The following is a 15,586-nucleotide window of genomic DNA, read 5'->3' as shown; positions in this document are numbered from 1 at the left end:
GAGCAATCCGAGGACGAGGACGTTCTATGTTTTCCTCAAGGGAGAGCTACTTGTTAAAATGCACGCCCCACCTTCATTCTTCTCCCTAACATAACATCTCCGAAAGATAAAAAGCACCACCAGATTTGCCCTTGGAGAGTGGAGCCCATGAATTCTAGAGCTCCCTGAACACCCGTCCCTATCGGCTAGGGACGCCCGCTCCGCCCAGTGTCACAGAAGTCTCCGCTAGAGCCCAGCAAATGTGTTTACTTCTGCCGCCTGCCAGCCGCGGGGAAGGGGGGGTACCCGGGCTGCCCCTCTCCTTCTTCTGGGCAGTTTTCCAAACAAACCGGGGCGGTATGGGAGTGTCTTCTTGGCTGTGCAACTTGAGCCTCTTACCCTGTCCTGAAGCCACCCACCGCTGTGCCCGGCCTTCTCTCCGCGGTGACTTTCCTGTGCGGAACGCCCTGCGAGGGCGCGCGGCGGGTGTCGCCCAGCCCAAAAGGTAGGGGCTCGGCCACGCTCCTGCCCCGCCCCGCCCCGTGGACCGGAGCCCCACAGCCTCCCTCACCGCACTGCACCTTCCTCTGCGAACTTGGGGGCGGCCGAGGCCACCGCCCATCTGGCGCCAGCCGCGGAGCAGGAGGAGCTTCCCCGCGGCTCCGGGGCGCTCGGCGCAGGCGACGGGCATCTGGACCCGGGCGCGGAGGGCAGCGCACCGGCTGGGGCGCCCGGCCTGCGGGCGGCACTGCGCCCTTCCCTGCTCCTTGGCCAGGTCCCGGGGGTCGCGTCGTGCCCACGCCGCCCCTAACCCACGCCACCGTCCTCCGGTTTCCGCCGGCCGCGCTTCGGCGGCCCGATGCGGCGGGCGCCGCGGAGAGGCAGCAGCCGGCGGGGAGCGAGCGGCGGCGGCGGAGTGAGCGCAGCGGACTCGGGCCGCGGAACCCCACACGGTCTTGCGGTCCTTGCGCCTGGGCCTCAGCGGGTAATTCTCCCTGGCAGCTCGCGGTGGGTTTGCGTTGCGGAGTGAAGGGGGTGAGGGGTGCTGGTCGGGGTGGCCTGGGTCTGTGCTGCCCAGATCCCCAGGTTTTACAGCCTCTGAAGCGGAGGGTCGGGGGTGGGGGCACGCTGAGCCGACTGCTCCTCTGCGCTCCCTCCAAGCTCTGGAGAGTGGCAAGCGTTCTTTCCTCCCGCCCCCCAATTTTGGGATTAGGGGGTGGGGGCGCGGGGAGGCACGGCGGGGCGCTCGGAACCCCGTGCCAGCCCGGGAGGGCGGGAGAGGCGAGGAGCCCGCCGGCAGGCGGAGGTGCGCCGAGAGCAGAGAGGACGCTGCTTGGGGCCCTATTTCTAATTTCAGGGGAGCTTGGGCACTCGAGGGGTGACGGGTCCCTCGCTCACTATTGTTATTTTGTAGAAGGTCTGTACAGGAGCAGGGGCGAGTGCAAGGTTCTGGTCTTTAACCTTAAAAAAACATTCCGAGACACCCTTCTTCCCGCCACAATAGACTAGACCTAACAAAGCGAGCTCCGAGGCAGTTTTGGGGAGCGGGTGGCGGTAGGACAACTGCAGGGTTCCCGCAGGCAGCCCTTAGTTCTCAAGATAAGGGAGCAGTAACTTGCCACTTTGAGGCCGAGATCTCAGCCCCGTTCCTTGTGTGCTGTTATTTTGCCTTTAATGATAAATTATATCAGCTGATTTCCAGAAACTAAAAACAAACCCACCCAGTGTTCCTTCCTTTACGGTCTTCAGTAGAAAGGGCGGAGAGAGTGGCTGGAAGCGGGAGGTTTGGTGTTTGCTGTTCAACGGCAATATTTAAAAACTGGTGGGAGTGGGCATGAGAACACTAACGTGAATGCCGAGGTGCCAGCAGCCACGCGCGCTGCAGCCCCGAAAGAAGTCGCCGGTGCTGTGAGAGGAAGGTCCCTGCGCTGTGAGGAGGCAGCCAGGTGGGGAGCTGCAGGCTGGCCAGAAGCTCTGCGCTGTGGGGCCCAAGGCCTCATGTCCACACTGACCTCCAGGTCTCCGGTGGACGCAGGCCTGGATATGTGACCTGCTGGTCACAGTCCCAGATTGCACCGTTGCCTTATAATGGCTCAGTAACGTGAAACTGCTCTCTGGACTGTGTTTCAGATTTGGGGGAAATATTCAATTTGTTCTTACACCCCAAATCAATAAAAACAAACAAACAAACAAACAAACAAGAAACATCCTTTGAGGCTCAGAAAGGGACAGTATTGGCAGAATAATGCCATTATGAGACATATCATTAAAAGACATCAATGTGTCTTTTGTGAAAATTGTAATTCTCAAGTTTTCTCATTCCAGCACTTAGTGCAGCAGTTCTCAACCTGTGGGTCGCGACCCCTTTGGCGGTCGAACGACCCTTTCACAGGGGTCGCCTAAGACCATCCTGTATATCAGATATTTGCATTATGATTCATAACAGTAGCAACATTACAGTTATGAAGTAGCAACGAAAATAATTTTATGGTTGGGTCACAACATGAGGAACTGTATTTAAAGGGCCAGAAGGTTGAGAGCCACTGAATTCTTAGTGTCAGCTGTTTTCTTCTGTTGGAGATCTGTATTCCACAGCATGCGGAACATTGTGGGGGAGAAATGACATATGCTGTTTCCCAAATTTCTCGGATAAGCATCATTGGCTGACCATACAGATTACCACTTGACCTCCACGGAAATGATTCCACCCAAGGCTGGGACCAGAGATCTGTTTAACGCACATCTAGGCTATACTTACCAAGGAGGTGAAGAAAGCACGAAACTCCTGTGGCACCCACTGTGATCCCCAGTGTGTTCACATAAGCTATTTTATCAAATCTTCCCAACAACACTCTAAGACAGGAATGCTTAGTCCCATTTTATAGTTAAGAACCCAAGACTGCCCTAGGTTAAGTGACTTAGAATGGATCCCATGAAGGTCTGCTTCACCTGTGCGCTGTACCAGTCCAGAAGCCTCCATGGGCTACGCTGCTCACAAATTCTTTCGTTCTGTGTGCATATCTTTCTCCTTTGCCTTCGACATTCAACTTCTCTACCCCCTGATCAGCACATACTTCTTCATTACACCTTAGGCAGGGCTTCTTCCATTGGTGGTCTGCATACTTCGCCTTTCCTCCCGACAGCTTCGGACTTTCATCAATTAGGTGTCTTCTATCGTCTCCGCCTTTTTGACATGCCACTTAGGTGCGCTCTGTCAGGACAAATTAAGGCGTATATGTCATCTCCAATGGGTTGTGTTCCAAAAGATCTTTTCATTCTGGATACAGTTTCACTGAAGTGCCTATTTATTCTTCTTGTCTGGAAGAATTCTCCCCAGGGCTACATCCTCACCCTCACAGATAACGGGAACCTCTCCTGTAGCTGCGAACCCCAACTACAGTGGATAACAGCACAATTTCCAAGTAAACCCTTATGGATTAAACATAAGAATGTATTTGACTTGGAGCAAGCTTGATGTGTGGAATAGAATGTCTGTATTAGACCTTACAGGGTTTCGGTAGGAACTGTCTTTTTGGTTTCATATCAGGGTGTCAGAAGCACAGTTCCTCATCATGGGAATCAGTAGTGTCTTGGCTTAGTCAGGAGCTTGGCTGCCATGCTACTGGGATAGGAAGGGATGAGATTCTGGAGTGAGGTTATGAGGATAAAAGGAGGAGGGAGCAGTAGGATCTGAGTCTCTTTCCCTTGTTCGTATATCTTTTTCTTGGAGAGCTTATCCAGGGGGATCACCAGCCTACTGTTTACTGCCACAACCTTCTGAACCGAGCCAGGCGCTTTCCTCTTCCTGGACCACTGGGAATGAAGGGAAGGAGAGCAGCCAACCTTGTCATAAACACTGGAAAACTGAGCGAAAAGGTTCTCTTCTTACCTCTTCTCTCTTTTCCGCCTTATACCTCAGATTCAGTGTGCAGATGGCATCATTTTATTCATAGCATGTAATGGTGGTCTCTGAAGGGTTCTTTAAACAATGCTTTCCCACAGTGGAAAGATCTGCAGGAGATGAGGAGAATAAGGCCTCCAGATAAGGAGATGGCAAGCAAGCTGGAGAGTCTCCTGAGGGAAGCAGGGTCGCTCTCACCTTCCATGGGTTGCAGAAGCAGGTGTGGAGTTGGTATGGCTGTGGGTCATAGTCACTGTGCTGGGAGGTGGGCCTGCCAAGGGAGCAGAAAGTGGTTTTCCAGTGGATCCCGGGTGACTTTCTGTGTGATCATCCATAAGGTGGCACTTGATATTCAACCAGTTTACTGAGTATCCACCATGTCACAGATGTTCTAGGTGCTGGTGGTGGGGTTAGGCTGTGCAGTGTTGAACAAAACAAAGCCCCTGCTCTTATAGACTTGTTTAACGGAGCCATTAAACAAGATGCAAATAAGTGAAAAAGCACCTTTCTGAGAGAATGAGTGTTATGAAGACCATACAGCACAGGGCGTACTAGAAAGGGGTTGGGGGAGCTACTTTAGGGAGATCAGAAAGCTTCTCTGAGGAGGTGATATTTGCTGAGATATGAGTGGTGAGAAGGAACCAGTCCAGTGAAGAGCAGAAGGAAGGGAATTCTAGCAGAGGGAACAGCACCTGCAAAGTGCCAGAGGCATGAACAGCACCTGCAAAGTGCCAGAGGCATGAACGAATTCGGAGTGTTTGAAGAACTAGATGAAGAAGAGTGCAAAGGTGGGAGGGAGGCGGAGATGCAGTCAGTGAGGTAGGTAGGAGACAGCTTATGTGAAGCCTTCAAGTCTTAGAAAGGAGTTTGAATTGTATTTTAATTAGAATGGGATGACACTGGGCATTTTTAATTAGCGACTAACTCAGTCTTTACCTAGTGGGCAGTGTGCTTTCCTGTTTCTCTTTCTCTCTCCCTCCCTCCTAGGGCACTGGCATAGCCACAGAGAGAAGCAGGCAGGGCTCAGAGGACCCTCCACAGTGTTCCTCTGTCCTCTGAAATAAATCCATATATTCAGTGTCATCTTCATACATAAAACCCTCTATCATAGTTGATATATTTTGCAAGACAATGATTGTTGCAAGAGGCGATAATCTAAATAGTCCAAAAGTCTTGCCTTTTCCTGAACTCCCACTCCCTCACCCAGGCTGCCCTCTGTGCCGTCTGTTATGGGAGGTTCATGGCCTTTTTAGAGTACAGTTTCAGTGGTCATGGCAGGACTCATAATATCTCACATGGGAACGTGCTATGCCTGTGAAATTTCATTTCCATTGGTCTTTGTAGAGGATCTTGGCAGTCATACAGTAGCTCTTAAACCATGAAAGTTTATGTCCACGTCAATAAATCCTAATAGTGCTGGTTTATCAGAAATGAAGAGACGACCCCAGCATTTTATCAGTTATCCTTTGATTCCAGGATAGTTCATCATCACTAGTATATTAATCTCTGGGAAGCTTGGTACACTCTTTAGAGATAAAATTGTTTTTGAGATTCTTTAGCCAGATGCTCTGTTCCTTTATTAACTTACATACTTATCATCACTACTATACCGGGTGGAGCAAAAGTAGGTTTACAGTTGTTCATTTGGAAAGTAATGCAATACTTAATAATAATATAAGCATAAGCTCTATACTTCGGGTACTCACAACTGCCAACCTATGTTGCCCCACCCTGTATATAACAACACACCTGAAATGTCTGAAAATGTCATCAGATGGATACTCAAATTTGTTTTCATATACAGTAAACTTTCAATTCATTTTCATAATTTGTAATTTATGATCATTTGAGTTGGGTTAGTCAGGTTGTGGTTACATTACTGAGGAAATAAGTGTGCCAAGAATGTGAATAACAAAATCATCCCCTCTTTAATAGCACCCAACCATCTTTATGCACACAATTTCATGCCCTTGAGGAGGCAGAGATTCGCTTTGCTCCAGTTCCAACACTTATTATTATTTTTGGTTCTAATGGGTATCATTTAACCTAGTTGAAGATGCAAACATGCCCTGAGGTAAAAAGCTCTCCTCAGCAAGATTAGGAGAGCTGGGAGGAGTGGGGAGAAGCCCAGGCCTGCTGCAGGAACTGAGGGAGGTGGTGGCAGGAGCGAGGGGCCCGCTGCAGGCTCTTGGGGAGACTCCTGGTGACAATGTTTCTGAGGAAGAACAATGTCTCCAGGAGGCATCCTCTTGGTTAATAGAGATATTCTGTATTCATATCTTCAAAATCCTAAATATGTAAAGGGTGTGCCTCTTAGATTTGTTTTTTCTTTCCCATCTCCCCCCCGCCCCCGCCCTCCAACCCTATCTGATTTGAGTCCGCAGAGAGGTTATCAGCCCACTGTTTCTGGCAGGATGGTGGTTTTCTTCTTAGGAAGTATTCTATTGGAAATATTTAGGCCAGCACCATAGAAGGTGCTGCTTTTATTAAAATAATAAAATTACACAATCAAAATATAAAATAATATAAAATGTAATAAATGAAATAATACTAAATTAAATGCATTTATTCAAATCCATCCACCCCTTAGCAAGAGTCCTTGGTGCATTAAGGGGTAGGGGAGGCAGAGATAAGGGAATATGTACATTTTCTGTGCTCAGAACCAAATAATAAAAAGGGATAAGAGATTTCTTTTTAAATTTGTGACTTATTTTTATGTTTAATATACAATTTAGATAATGTAATGTATAATAATTATAATATAATAGAAACAATACAATGTCATAAAACTGCATTTAAAAATTGGAGAATGGGTTATTCAGTTGCAGTTAGACAAGAGCAATGAAGGGATTTAACTAGAGTCTGAATGGATTTTTAACTGCTTTTCAGTCACAGCAATTAATTTAAAATTGTTTTGGTTAATCCTCACCCATGGATATGTTTCCATTGATTTTTAGGGAGAGTGGAAGAGAGAAAGATTGCTTGTCTTCTGTGTGAGCCCAGAGTAGAGTCCTGACTGGGGAGGAGCCTGCAACCAAGGTATGTACCCTTGACAGGAACCAAGGAACCGTACCCAGGACCTTTTGGTATCCAGGCCGACGCTCTATCCACTGAGCCAAACCGGCTAGGGCTAATTTACTTTTATTTTGATAGATTCTAAAAGTTAAAGGAATGTTCTTGTAAATGATCTTTGTGAGATAAGGGACACTGCTGTCAAAATATGGTGGATATTTGGAAATTATTATATTATTAGAGGCCCGGTGCATGAAATTCGTGCACATGGGGAGGGGTGTCCCTCAGCTTGACTTGCGCCCTCTTACAGTCCTCACAGTCTGGGAGCCCTTGGGGGATGTCCGACTGACATCCTTACTGCTGCCACAGAAGCAGGAGAGGCTCCCACCACTGCCACTGCGCTGGCCAGCCATGAGCCTAGCTTCTGGCTGAGCAGGGCTCCCCCTGTGGGAGCACATTGACCACCAGGGGGCAGCTCCTGAGTTGAGCATCTACCCCCTGGTGGTCAGTGCGCATCATAGCGACTGGTTGTTCTGCCATTTGGTCAATTTGCATATTAGACTTTTACTTATATAGCATCATTATTAAATATTATATTACATTATCTATATTTGTATGAACTTTATATTAGCCATGAAAAGGAGTCAAGGAATTTGAAAAGAAATCTCTAATCTCTTTTTATTCTTTGGCTCTACTGAGCATAGAAAATGTGCATATTCCCTTATCTCTGCCTCCTCCATCACTTAATGCATGAAGAACTCTTGCTAAAGGGGTGCACAGGTTTGAATAAAAGTAGTTAATTTAATTTTTAAAATTTAAATTCTTTATTGTTGAAAGTATTACATATGTCTCCTTTTTCCCCCATTGATCTCTCCCCAGTGGCTTCTCCCTCCATCCCCCCGCCCCCAGCACATGTCCCCATCCCCCTATTCTCTGTGTCCTTTGGTTAGGCTTATATGCATGCATACAAGTCCTTTGGTTGATCTCTTTCCCCCCACTTCCCACCCTCTCCTGCCTTCCCTCCGAGGTTCAACAGTTTGTTCTGTGCTTCTATGTCTCTGGATTTATTTTAGTTCATCAGTTTATGTTGTTCATTATATTCCACAAATGAGTGAGATCATGTGATATTTCTCTTTCTCCAATTCTGCTTATTTCACTTAGCATAATGCTCTCCAGTTCCATCCATGCTGTTGCAAATGGTAGAAGTTCCTTCTTTTTTACAGCAGTATAGTATTCCATTGTGTAGATGTACCACAGTTTTCTGATCCACTCATCTGCTGATGGGCACTTACGTGGTTTCCAAATCTTAGCTATGGTAAATTGTGCTAGTATGAACATAGGGGTGCATATATTCTTTCTGATTGGTGTTTCTGTTTTCTTGGGATATATTCCTAGAAGTGGGATTACTGGGTTAAATGAAAGTTCCATTTTTAGTTTTTTTGAGAAACTCCATACTGTTCTCCACAGTGGCTGCACCAGTCTGCATTCCCACCAGCAGTGTACGAGGGTTCATGTATTTTATTTTTATGCTATATTATTTTTACTTTATTTGTGTTATTTTATTATTTTAATATAAGCAGCACATTCTGGAGCATTCAAGATCTTGTTCCCTGGCATAGCTTGTCAGTTTGACTCACATAAACTCTTATTAAAAAACAAACAAAAAAAAGCGGCACCTTCTATGGTGCTGACCTAAATATTTCCAATAGAATATTTTAGGGAAATGTCAAAATAAGTTAGTTAATCACTCTTGTTAGATCCCAGCTATGCTACAAATAAGTTAGAAATAATCAGGGTTTTCATAAGCAGGATGTTAGTTAGGAGATGTGTGTACTTTCTGATCATTAAGTACCTATAAATGTTTTCCAGGCACTGAGTTTCTTGGAGGACAAATCTGGCCCATCCATAGCAAACACACACACACACACACACACACACACACACACCTGTTTTTACAGATTTGGTGGGCAGGGCTCTTCTGCTTTAACCATAAAATAATGTCACTATGTTCTTATAAAAATCTTCTACCTAAGCTCAATATTCCTGCCCATGCACCTTTTATAACAACATCCCTCAAGTGTGGTTTTCATTAGGGAAATATTTTTTTCTGCTAAAAAAATCCAGAGAATTTCTCTCCCCCCTCCCCCGCCCTGGTCTTTGATGTTTTTTTCTGCCATTTCACGTTGCTGACTTTCTTTTTACTCTCCCACCTGAGCCTATGGTCACTGCAAGCCTTTCAATGTTTTAGCTGGGGGTGTTTGTTTTTTTTTTAATTAATTAATTAATTTATTGATCAATTGATGAAAAAGAGAGAGAGAGAGACATTTATTTGTTGTTCCACTTATTTGTGCATCATTGGTTGGTTCTTGTATGTTTCCTGACCAGGGCCACAACCTTGGGGTATTAGAATGGGGCTCTAACCAACTGAGCTACCCACCTAGGGCAGCTTGGGATGTTCTTTTGACACTTAGTACCTTTTCCTTCCATTCCACACCCCCTCATCCAAGCCAGATTATAACTGCTATTCATTTCCTAGTTTTATGGCTTAATAATGGCATGATTATGAACAAGTTGCCTAACTTCTGAGCATTGCTTATTTTACCTATACATTTGAGATAGTGCCTCATTACAGTTATTACAATGATAACAAAGTAAACACATATTTCCCTGGCTGGTGTGGTTCAGTTGGTTGGGTGTCTCCCCTGCACTGAAAGTTTGCCAGTTTGGTTCCTGGTCAGGGCTCATGCCCAGGTTTCAGGCCTGATCCTTGGTAAGGGCCAGGCAGGAGGCAGCCGATCAATGTTTCTTTCACATTGATTTTTTTTCTTCTCTCTCTCTCTCCCTCTCCCTTCCTCTTTCTCTAAAGCAATAAGAAAACATTTTTTAAATGTGGTTTCCTTCTCAGGGAAATTCAAGAGACCAAACTGCTCTCTTAAAAATAAAAATAGAGCCTGGCTGGTGTGGCTCAGTGGTTGAGCATTGACTCATGAACCAGGCACATGTCTGGGTTTGGGGCTCGATCCCCAGTGGTGGACATGCAGGAATCAGCCGATGGATGACAGCCCCTCATCATTGATGTTTCTCTCTCTCTTTCTCTCTCTCTCTCTCTCTCTCTCTCTCCCTCTTCCTCTCTCTGAAGTCAATAAAAAAAATAAAAATAAACACAGTAAACACATATAAATAGTTCAGCATAGGCTTTGCCAAATATCAAACATTAATCAATGTTACTTGCCATTATTATTATTATAACTCTATTATTATAACCATATTCTTCCTTAAATATTAAAAATCAACTTTCTGCAGAATGGCTTTCTGTTTGACCTTATCTAGCTCTAATTTTTTTCAAATCTGTTTCCCTTTAGCACCTAACTTCATTTTGGACTCTACTAATTTGTTCATGTTGTATTTTTAAAAATTATTCTTCAGTGAACAGCAACAAATATGTGAGCACCTATCTTGTGCCAGGCACAAGGATCTAGAAGTATAGATCCCTATGTTTATAATATAGAGATTGTGGGCACACAGTGGAGGGATGCAGTGAAGAAGCAAAAAATACTCTACTCAGATGTCCATTAAAAAACTTGATTTATTTTAGTTTATGTTTTTCAATAGTTTAAAAATTATAATTTAGGATTATTCCTATTGTTGAAACAGCTATATGTGTGCTTTTATCCTTAGATACTCCTCTCTCCTTATCCAAATGTAAAGTGGAGATAGAAAGAGTAGTCCTCCTTGAAGAGCTAAATCCCAACAGATGATTTTAATTTATGGCAGGGAGTGGGGAGGCTGGGAGGCGAGAGGGGGGAAGGGAGCATTTCAGGTAGCATGATCAAAGGCACTGAGGCATGAAGGTGTGACTGAGAACTACTCGAAGTTTGATGCTCTTAGAGCGTAACATTCTAAGTCAAGCCTTTTAGGAGGTGATGCAGGAGAGAACGTAGGAGTCTGCTCGGTCAGACTCAGACATCTGTGGCCTATGTGTTTACATCTCCCTGAGGCCAAATATGCGCCTTGTAGGATGTAGGTCTATATAGACAATTTATAACAAGCAAATTCTGCAAATTGCTTCTGAAGCTGGACTTGATTTACATGTGGCATGGACTATATCTCTTCCATTTGCTGTTTTCATAAGAAAATGATGAAAACATTAGTTATGGTAATGCATAATTGATGTTAGAGCACTCATTTTTAATAACCCAAGTGTCTAAAACATAGAAATACTAAATATCATTTGAGACTCTGAAGTAGGGCGTCGCTCTGAGATTTGAGAGTAGAGATGGGTGTCAGCAGGACAGAGACATCCAAGGAGAACAGGCAAGGGGACCACTGTGAATTCCTGGCCTTCTCAGTGTCTCCCTAACACATTTTATAGAACAGAAAGCCAAGTGCTTCATTTTCTATAATTGTGTGCTTGACAATTTATATATCAAATTTTTATCAATATTTGATTTTTCTTTGTTTGTTCTAATATGAAGTTCTGACTTCCTTCCCCTCTCCTCTCTCATTTTTAAGGCAAAACTCAGTTTTTAATATAGTATATCAATAGAGTTTATGCAACAGCTGTTAAAGATCTGAATTACATTTAATTCCAGAAAATATTATGTGTTTTAACTTCAAAATATGTTTTCTACTAGGTCTGAGTGGTGTCCAGTATATTTTAATTCCATTTTTTGAGTTGACTTCTCTTGCTAAGAAATTAAGCAGTAGGATCTAAAACATCCTAAGCACCAGAGCTTAAAATTTCCAGAGAAGAATTAAATGTAAAAGAAAAAACAAAAAAAAACACTGAAACTCACTTGAACTGTAATTAGCCTGGAAATGGAATGTGCGGGAGAGGGCTGCAAGGAGGCCAGAACACAGAGGACAGAGCAAGAAGTGTCTCAGCATGTTTGCAGCACTGCTGAGGGTAGAAAGTGACCTTAATATGGGTCTGTGGTTATCAAACGACTTTTTAATGATCACCCGTGAATTTGCCTATAGACGTTGCCAATCTACCAGTTCAAAGGTATAGATAGACTCCTTGGAACTTACAGTTTTTTTTTTCATTAGAAATGAACCATTCTGGCATTTCGTGAGCCAGCAGGGCTGAGCAGCTAACTCTTTTGTTGTGGCCCCTCCCAGGTCATGCTCTCTCTGAGGGTCTACCTAGGCTGCCAAGACCCCTATTTCTTAGGCAGCTCATAGTCTCTAATGTTTTTCTTGGAAGTACAATTTGTATAGGAGCATCAGACATACAGAGGAGTCCACAAACCGTATGTGTAGTTCGTACATTTCCTCCCAGTGAACATACCCACGTAAGCTGCCTCCAGATGAGGAATTAGAACATTATCTGCCCCCTGGGAGTCCACCCAGTCACAGCGTCCCTCCTCAGAGGTAGCCACTCTTCAGACTTCCACCAGAGGGTCACTTTTCTCTGTGTCTCTTTAACTTGAATCAGCAGCCAGGTATTCTGAGTGGCTCCCCAGAGCATCAGAGGCCTTCTGGTGGAGGGCGAGGACCCAGCAGCCCAGGGAGGGTGTTACAGGTGTTATTTACAACATGCCAAACCATTTGAAAGTAGGTATTTCATTTTTTAAAAGTTGGATTGCTTTACCTATTAAAGATGATTCTGATCCAGAGGAACTGGGGAGAACTACACGGAGGAGTGGCCCCAGTCTGGGTCTGGGAGGATGGGCAAGGACGGTGCGGTAGACACCCAAACAGGCAATAATGGGAACCCACAGGAAGCAGATTTTCAAGGTCTACTCCGGGGCCATCCGAAAACGAAACTGGCTGCGTCTGAAAATGCTAATGAAGGGCAGAGTAAAGAAATAAAGAAGACGCCATGGAATGGCATAGAAGCCTCTCAAAAGACATGTTGAAGTCCTAACTCCCAGTCCTTCAGAATGTGACCTCATTTGGAAATAGGCTCGTTGCATATGGAATTAGTTAAGATGAGGTCCTGGACAAAAACTAACACCATTTCCCCTAAGAACAGGAACAAGACAGGGATGCCCACTCTCACCACTCCTGTTCAACATAGTACTGGAAGTATTAGCCATTGCAATTAGGCAAGAAGAAGAAATAAAAGGCATCCAAATTGGAAAAGAGGAAGTAAAACTGTCCTTATTTGCAGATGACATGATATTATACATACAAAACCCTAGAGACTCCATCAAAAAGCTACTAGACTTAATACATGAATTTGGCAATGTAGCAGGATACAAAATTAACCCCAAGAAATCTGAGGCATTTCTATACACCAATAGTGAACTTTCAGAAAGAGAGATTAGAAAAACAATCCCATTTACCATCGCACCAAAAAAATTAAGATACCTAGGAATAAACTTAACTAAAGAGGTTAAAGACCTCTACTCAGAAAACTACAGGACGTTGAAAAAAGAGATAGAGGAAGACATAAACAGATGGAAGAACATACCATGTTCTTGGATTGGTAGAATCAACATCATTAAAATGTCCATACTACCCAAAGCAATCTATACATTCAACGCACTTCCCATTAAAATACCAATGGCCTTCTTCAAAGATCTAGAACGAACTCTCCAAAAATTCATCTGGAATAAAAAAAGACCCCGAATAGCTGCAGCGATCCTGAGAAAGAACAAAGTAGGTGGGATCTCAATGCCAGATATCAAACTGTATTACAAAGCCACTGTTCTCAAAACTGCCTGGTACTGGCACAAGAACAGACATATAGACCAGTGGAATAGAATAGAGAGTCCAGAAATTAGCCCGAACCAATATGCTCAATTAATATTTGACAAAGGAGGCATGAACATACAATGGAGCCAAGATAGTCTCTTCAATAAATGGTGTTGGGAAAATTGGATAGATATATGCAAGAAAATGAAACTAGACCACCAACTTACACCATACACAAGAATAAACTCAAAATGGATAAAGGACTTAAATGTACGACAGGAAACCATAAAAATTCTAGAAGAATACAAAGGCAACAAAATCTCAGACTTATGCCAAAACAATTTCTTCACTGATACAGCTCCTAGGGCAGTTGAAACTAAAGAGAAACTGAACAAATGGGACTACATCAAAATAAAAAGCTTCTGCACAGCAAAAGAAACCATCAACAAAACAACAAGAAAACCCACCTCTTGGGAAAACATATTTGCCAACGTCATATCTGATAAGGGCTTAATCTCCAAAATTTATAGGGAACTCATACAACTTAACAAAAAGAAGATAAACAATCCAATCAAAAAATGGGCAAAGGATCTAAATAGACACCTTTCAAAAGAGGACATTCAGAAAGCCAAGAGGCATATGAAAACATGCTCAAAGTCACTAATCATCCGAGAGATGCAAATCAAAACAACAATGAGGTACCATCTCACACCTGTCAGAATGGCCATCATCAACAAATCAACAAACGACAAGTGCTGGAGAGGATGTGGAGAAAAAGGAACACTTGTGCACTGCTGGTGGGAATGCAGACTGGTGCAGCCACTATGGAAGGCAGTATGGAGGTTCCTCAAAAAATTGGAAATGGAACTCCCATTTGACCCTGTGATCCCACTACTAGGAATATATCCCAAGAAACCAGAAACACCTATCAGAAAGGATATATGTAACCAGATGTTCATAGCAGCACAATTCACCATAGCTAAGATCTGGAAACAGCCTAAGTGCCCATCAGTAGATGAATGGATTAGAAAACTGTGGTACATCTACACGATGGAATACTATGCTGCTGTTAAAAAGAAGGAACTCCTACCAGTTGCAACATCATGGATGGAACTGGAGAGCATAATGCTAAGTGAAACAAGCCAGTCAATGAAGGAAAAATACCACATGATCTCACTCATTCATGGATAATAAAGACCATTACAAACTTTTGAACAATAATAGATACAGAGGCAGAGCTGCCTCAAACTGATTGTCAAACTGCAGTGGGAAGGCCAGAGAGAGTTGGGGGGCAGGAGGGAGGGGAGTAAGAGATCAACCGAAGGACTTGTATGCATGCATATAAGCATAACTAATGGACATAAGACACTGGGGGGTAAGGGAAGGTAGGGGTTTGTCAAGGGCGGGCGGGGGGGGGGAAAGGACACTTATGTAATACCCTTTGTAATACTTTAAGCGAAAAATAAAAAAAAAATTAAAAAAAAAAAAAAAAAAAAAAAAAAAAAAGATGAGGTCCTGGAGTAGGGTGGGCCCCTAGCCCCATGTAACCGGTGCCCATGTGAGAAGCATCCATGTGAAGACAGACTCGGGGAGATCACTATGTGAAGACGGAGGATTGGAATGATGCATCCACACGCCAAGGAGCACCAAGGAGTGGCAGCAAACTGCTGGGGTCCAACCCCAGCGAGTCCAGGGGTCCCCAAAGGTGTGGACGGAGTCGGCGAAGAAAGAATGACACGGAGACAGCCTTCAGTTGATCAGCAGCCTAGTCAGGACCTCTAGCCAGGATCTCCAGCCAAAGTTCTGGTCAGAGTTCTGGTTAGGAACTGATGAGGAACTGATGAGGATCTGATGTTTATTGTCTTGTTACATCCGTATTTATATCAGCCGATTTTAATCCTGTCAATTTCTATTACAAAGGTTAGGGTGTTTCTTATCTCCATTCCAGGGAGTAAAGATTATGTAGTTTAACTACCCGCCTGGCACTTAATTAAGGGGTTGTATCCCATCTCTAACCTCAGGGAAAAATCCCCACCTGGGGAAACAACCTTT

The 15,586-nt window shown here is 44.2% G+C and overlaps 1 protein-coding gene across 1 annotated transcript in view; it reads left to right on the top strand.

Moving 5' to 3' along the window:
* Positions 1–663: 663 nt before the first annotated feature.
* Positions 664–15,586, top strand: part of ST3GAL6 (ST3 beta-galactoside alpha-2,3-sialyltransferase 6) — an 87,043-nt gene continuing 72,120 nt past the window's right edge. The window contains exon 1 of the mRNA XM_070406109.1: positions 664–964. The gene's annotated coding sequence lies outside the window, so the exon portion shown is untranslated. The remainder of the gene's footprint in view (positions 965–15,586) is intronic.

This window comes from Myotis yumanensis, unplaced genomic scaffold, assembly GCF_028538775.1.
Source record: "Myotis yumanensis isolate MYYU_CA2020_CCGP unplaced genomic scaffold, mMyoYum1.0.hap1 SCAF_2, whole genome shotgun sequence".
NCBI lineage: Eukaryota > Metazoa > Chordata > Mammalia > Chiroptera > Vespertilionidae > Myotis > Myotis yumanensis.
The sequence above is the reverse complement of the archived record's forward strand: the minus strand, read 5'-3'. Positions and strand labels throughout refer to the sequence as shown.